Source organism: Nematolebias whitei, chromosome 9, assembly GCF_014905685.2.
Source record: "Nematolebias whitei isolate Nwh7 chromosome 9, NemWhi1, whole genome shotgun sequence".
Lineage (NCBI taxonomy): Eukaryota > Metazoa > Chordata > Actinopteri > Cyprinodontiformes > Rivulidae > Nematolebias > Nematolebias whitei.
Window position 1 is genome coordinate 7,823,817 of NC_056506.1, and position 6,825 is coordinate 7,830,641.

General features: G+C 45.1%; 1 protein-coding gene across 1 annotated transcript in view; it reads right to left on the reverse strand.

Annotated features, from left to right (window-relative positions):
- The window catches only part of agla (amylo-alpha-1, 6-glucosidase, 4-alpha-glucanotransferase a), a 355,602-nt gene that overhangs the window by 12,053 nt on the left and 336,724 nt on the right, over positions 1 to 6,825 (reverse strand). The gene's annotated exons all lie outside the window — the stretch shown is intronic.

The following is a 6,825-nucleotide window of genomic DNA, read 5'->3' on the forward strand; positions in this document are numbered from 1 at the left end:
CCGACCCACATCGTGAAGCAATAACTTCAATTAAATGTTTCTGGTAACTGTTGATCAGTCCATTCCTCCGTACAAGACAGCTTCAACTCTGGGATGTTGGTGGATTTCCTCACATTAGCTGCTGCTTCAGGTCTTTCCACAACATCTGGATTGGATTAAGTACAGGACTTTGACTTGGTCATTCCAAAACATGAACTTTATTCTTCTTGAAACATTCTTTGGTAGAACAACTTGTGTGCTTAGAGTCATCATCTTGCTGCATGACCCACATTCTCTTGAGATTCAGTTCATGGACAGATGTTCTGACATTTTACTGTAAAATTCCATCAATGATGGCAAGTCATCCTGGTCCAGATGCAGCAAAACAGGCAAAAACCATGATACAACCACCACACCATGTTTCACAGATGGGATAAGGTTCTTATACAGGAATGCAGTTTTCCTTTTTCCAAACATAATGCTGTATGTCACATCGAAAAATTGCCATAATCACAAAATAGAAACGTGTTAAAAGTTATTTTTAATTATTTTAGAACGTCTATGTTCAGTTGTTACAGTGTAACTGATCAAGAAGTACATTTCTGCTCTGTGCTGCAGAGGTGTGTGAAGGGTTAACCCTTTGATGTCTTGCTGCACTTCTCTACAATTTAAATTTAAATACTGTAACATTTTAAATAAACAATCCATGCTGCATGTGATTGTTTATTTAAAACTTACATTATTTAAATTATCCTGATGCATGCTCAATAATCCAGGTAGAAAAATCTAAAAAAGTTCAATCTGGTCCTCTGGACATAAAAAAACAAACAAACAAAAAAATTGTAGAAATGTTTCGTCTTTCATCCGAAACTGAAGAAGTTTTTCAGATGAAAGACGAAATGTTTCTATAATTTTTTTGTTTTGAATGTCCAGAGGACCAGATTTAACTTTTTTTTAGATTAAATTTAAATTGTTTATTTAAGGAGGGAGATTGGGAGTAACAGGTGATGAGTGAGTGTGATTACAGCATGGCACATGTCATTAAAGTTTACTGAACTTGAATTGAACTTGAACTACTGTATCCCTACTTGGCGGTTTTTCACTTATCGCGGTGGGGCAGGGTACAGAACCCTCGCAACACACGAGGGACTACTGTAATGTTTCAGGTCCTGTTTATGCAGAAAACTAGAAAATTCTAAAGGCTTCACAAACATTCAAACACCACTATATCCACAGTACTCCTGACTTGGTGCCACTACCCATAATTTATAACGGAAGCCGGTATGTTACTTCCACCTGCGCCGTTGTTTACATTTGCAGGGTTACACACTCGCTGCTGATTTATACTTTTTGACACCGCAGTGTCCTTTACATGGCATAAATGGCAATGCATTGGAGGTGGATACTGTACATTGTAAGGATGTTTTAAAAAGTGGCGAGGACAAATCAGTAACAGTGCCTCACCCATCACTTCTCACGGACCGGGTGAGAAGTCTTGTTTACCTTTTTTTTTCCGAAGGCGTTGATGGAGAGGAATTGTGTAATTATAAGAGCACTGAGGCATATAATTACCTGCACAGCAACAAAATCGATCACTTATCTAGATATCAGAATGTTTAGATCACTGAAACAAACACTGGACTGGCCGAAGGCTGTGATCAGGGGGACATGCAGCTGTCATCTTGCTGCCTTCTACACATGTTTACATGTGGAAGGCATGCATTGTTAAAGCTTTGTGTAGCAGCGCAGATGGAATGCGGGGACAGCAAAGAATCTTCAACCCAAACATCTGAGGCAGAAAAAAAAAACAGATGCCACAAAGCAGAGCAGCAGTACAATATGAACTCACAGGCTGCAGTGACACAAAATGCAGAAATCCAGAAACGTTAATCCAGAAATGCAGCAATATCAAATTTATTAGATGAAGAGCTGCTGCTGCTGCAGAAAACTGGAAGCAGAGGATAATACATGCAAGTGCAGCTTACAAGGGTTTGCACAGGTGTAAAGACTGCCACACTTGTGACATTCAATATGAAATCTGTTGAATATTAAACAACTAAAACGTACATAATTTAAACATTTGCTGAGTAATTAATGACAAACCGACGCCATAAAATAGCTCTGCATTTTCAATCTTTATTTTTCTTTACTTTCAGCCTATATTTTCAATCTTCCAAAACAACAAAATGTCAAGAATGCACAAACATTTGTTGCAATTTGAAGAACCTGTCACATTGTGGTTGAATTAAAACAAGAGATCATTGTTCAGTTGATTACATGTGCACTGTATCACATGAACTTTTTAACAAAAACATTCACAGTGTGTAGAAAAAAAGATTAAAAAGGGAGATCTGGGAATTATTTACACTCTACATATCTGTAAATGAAAATTATTCTCTATCACAGATAAGATCCTCTCTTAAATTGACTAGAACAGCACATATCCTCAGAATTTTGTTAGGAGCCATGCTTATAGGAACAGTTTGTGATAATTTTGAAAACTTTCAAACGTCTGATTGCTCTTTCAACGTGAATTCTTACATTTGCATTAGATTACTCGTCAGATCTCAGCCAAAAATGTGGTTATATTTATGGGGAAAAAAAACATTAAATGTTTCTAAAGCTAAAGCTGTGTACAGCAAAGTGTCTGCGTCATTTTGAAGTCATCACACTGAATCATTTTGTCCTGGAGATCTTTTCTGCGAGACGTGTTGCAATATTGATGATCTTGTTGCGTAGGGTCCTCTCACTGTGTGTGGACTGAGCGCAGATGTGGCTCCGGAAGTTGTGTGGAGATGTTGGCCTGGTCTGGCACAACTGAAGGTGAATCCACAGTGCGCTTTGAATAACACAAAAATACAATCCTTCAAGTTAGCTCTGTTAGCATAACAAAAACTGTACAGTGTCACTTAGCTTATTACATTTTATGAGGGAAATTTCAAGTTCTTCATTCTATTAAACACATGCAAAATCATTAATATCAACAATGCTGTTAGTGGCTTTAGCCCCCAGATATATTCCTAAACCCCCTAAAATTATGTTATAATATTATCAAAATATTGTGATTAGCTTTTATTTTTTTCATTAAAAATAAATCAGTTGGCGCTAGGTTGCATTTAAGCTTTTTCTTATTAACAAGACTTTAAATGGAGTTTTTCTTACAGCTGCAGCTGTTTTAAATAAATAATAAATAAATACATTGTCTAATAACTATGCATATTCTTTATGAACACAAACACCAGACTTTTACAGCCCTGGGGGCTAATCTCCCTCCGTGTTTCAATCCTATTGATGTCCCTGCACAAAACAAAATAGTTTTGCCTGTATTTGAGAAGTGGAGACTTGAATTTTACCTGGTCGCTAAATGAAAAGCAATTCTGAGACAGTTAAATTAAGCCATATACTTCTGCCAGCATGTGACTGGTGTTAATTACCAACCATGGGCTTGTTTTGTCTTTAAAATTTAGACTTGGCTGCTAATGGGGCGGCTGTGGCTGAGTGGTTAGAGCAGTTGTCCTCCAATGCAAAAGTTGGGGGTTCGAATCCACCAGCAGTCGCATACCGAAGTGTCACTGGGCAAGACACTGAACCCTTCATAGCCTCTGATGTGTGTCCCATCAGTGTATGAATGTGATAAAGCTCTGATTAGTCTCATTAGAATGATTTGTTCAATTAGCTTTGTAGAGATCTAGTAGAGTGTTGTACGAATGGGTAAATGAGGACACAGATTGTAGCATAAAGCGCTTTGAGCATCTCAATAAGACAGAAAGGTGCTATATAAGTACAGTCCATTTTACATTTAATAACATACCAACATCCAGACTACGGTAGCACTGGCTACTCTACAGCTAGTGCTGATGCTAACGTCATTCAATGCTATAATTCAATAAAAGCTAAGGACTGAATGATTAAAATGTGAAATGGGGAAAAAAAACACATTTACAATTTCACTCACCGGGAACAGATACTGCCATTTTGTTGAAGTTGCTGGAAGCTGGCTCACAGTGGTCCGGATGAGCAGTCTTCTTTTCTTTGGTGGGGGCCAGTCATAGCCCAGTTAGAGCTCCGGGTCGGGGTGTACCTCTGTAGGCTTTTTATCGATAAAATGAAAGGAGCAAACACAAACTCTTTTTGGGGAGTATTTTTTTTATTTATTTATTTTTCTAAATGGCCTCCCTTCTCCCCTTACAGCCATCCTCTCCACACCATTATTATGAAATATTTATTCTAGTGATTATCTAGTGTAGTTTTTTTTTTTTTTTTTTTTAATAGGATAGAAAGAAAGAAAAGACAAAGTAAGACTCCAAAATATAAGAAATATACACAAAGAGAGCACACGGCAAAACACCCGGCCACTGTCTGTTCACCTGCAAAGAACATGACAAAACACAGCAACAAAATACATATGTATAAAGAACTTAAAATATTCATGGCTTTGCAGTAAGTTTCCATAAATATAAATACCCATACCTACGCCTATATACATACATACATACATACACACACATGAATATACATTCACATACATATCTATATATCTACATATAAAGCCTACATAAACATCCCTGCTTCTATTTGTGTGTGGTTGTGAGCATGCATAAGTGTATAAGGCTTCTCTAATAGAACATTTAATAGTAACTGTGAAGCAGCAGAGACCCGACCCCCAAGACCAGAGGCAGACGAAAATGGGGGGACCAGAGCCCAAGACCCCAGGAGGGACCCCGACCGCGGAGCCCCCAGGGTCACCCACACAGGACGAACCACTCACCCACCCCCCAGATAGGACCACAGGGGAGAACCGGAAGATCCCCACCAGCGACCACATACAGTGACCCCCCGGGGCCAACAGCGACAAACTCATAGGCCCCCGCCGGAACCCGCCGCACCGATGCAGGTCCAGGCCCGGGCACGGAGGCCTGGGCACCGAAGACTCACACCACCCAGGCCAAAGCCTGACAGGGCCAGAGGACCCGAGCCCCACCAGGCAGACACCAGGCCGAGCCGACACACGCCCAAGCGCCCAGCCCCCGACACCAAGGGTCCCGAGCGCGCCGGCAGGCAAGGGCACACCCCACCAGGGGGCCGCACGATAGGGGCGCGATGCCAAGCACCCCCAGTTGTATCAAAGAGGGGGCACTCCGAGTCTCGGCGTAACAAATACCCATTCATACACAGACACAATCACAAAGACATACAATAACGATACATTTCATTCTTATTCCCGATACGCACTCTATACCCCCCAGGTCCAAGACGTACCCGCCCTCTACAGGGGGCAGCCCATGCCCAAACCCAGGAGGTAGACCCGTTCATTCTCGAGCGGAGAGGAGCCAATATCCCAGACCCGGCCCAGGCCACGCCCAGCTGACAGGACACCCCCCGGCACGAAGAGGTCACGCCACCGACCACCCCCACACACCGCCAACTACCAAGCACGCACCCCCAGCCGACCGCCCGCCAGGCCCCGGCAGCCACCCCGGCCAGCGGGCCAACCATGGCACCCAAGAGCCAAGCTCAGGGGGTCCAAACAACCCCAGGGAGAGCACAGCGCCAGCACCGCCCATGGCAATCCCCCAGACCCTGAACCCCCACATAGTCCTGGTCAACACCCGACGGCCTGCCCTTCTCCCAGACCCCACCCCCGGAATGGCAGTTAGGGAACTAGGGGGGTGAGGAAAAAATAAAAAATAAAAAAATAAAATAAAATAAAAAGAATAAGACCCCGACACATACACCCCCCGCCCCTAGATGTGCTGTTGATGTGTGTTGTTGTATAGTGCCATTAAAAAGGAAAGAAGAAGGAGCAAAGGCTGGCATGATGCCAGTTTCCCCTCCATCCCAACTCTATCCAAACCCTAGTGTCTAAATGCAACCGTTGTAAGTGAGCACAGGCACAGGGGGTGAGAGTAAGGTCATCCCACCACCCATAGCCACGTGCCCACCTCAAGTTCCTATATGTGAATGTCATGAGGATGTTATGAATGAATGTCTAAGGTGTACAATAAAATTGAGTCCCACGTGGCTATGGTCCAGAGGACCAGATTTAACTTTTTTGGATAACTGTGAGAACAAATGCTCCCACAGGGAGTCAGCTCCCCACTGACCCAACAGCCCCCCCAGCTCCCCCACTGACCCACCCGCCCCCCCCAGTTCCCCAAGGTCCACCCAGGGATTGAGGCCAAGACACCTCTCCATCTGGACTGACCACCAGGCCCGCTGAGCTCCAGACCAGAGAGGGACAGAGCCCCGAGGGCCGCCAGAAGCAGTACCAGCAGCCCACACACCCAAGGGCCGCCAGGACCCCCACAAACCGCAGTCAGCCCGCCACCAGATGAAGCCAAACCCCACCAGGACGATCCGGCCAAGAGCGCCCGCCCAACCGCCAACAGAGCCAGGAAGCACCGGGAGCGAGCCCCCACCACAGGAAAGGGGCCAGCCAGTCGGCCATGCACAGTCCCGGGCCGCTCCCAAGGACATCCACCCCGTCCCCACCCCAGAAGAAATACTACACCCACCCCTCATTCGGACATCTCTCAAAACACAGCACACTAGACACCTAGGCTGGGTCAAACTACCCCCTCTTAGGGGCCACTGGTCACGCCCCCAAACACCCAATCCCCCAGCCCATGAACCCACAACCCACCAGCGAGCCGAAGGCCCCTGCCCAGAACCGGGCACCAGAGCGCAAGCCGGCCCAGAGCCCGGCAACCCGCCCGCCAGAGCCCAAGATCCCCGATCCCCACAGGCCCAAGCCCGGGGGCGACAAGCCCCCAGAACCCCAAGCCCCTGCGCCCACCCTGAACCCACCCCAGCACAGCCAGGCTACCAGATCGGTGACCCACGACT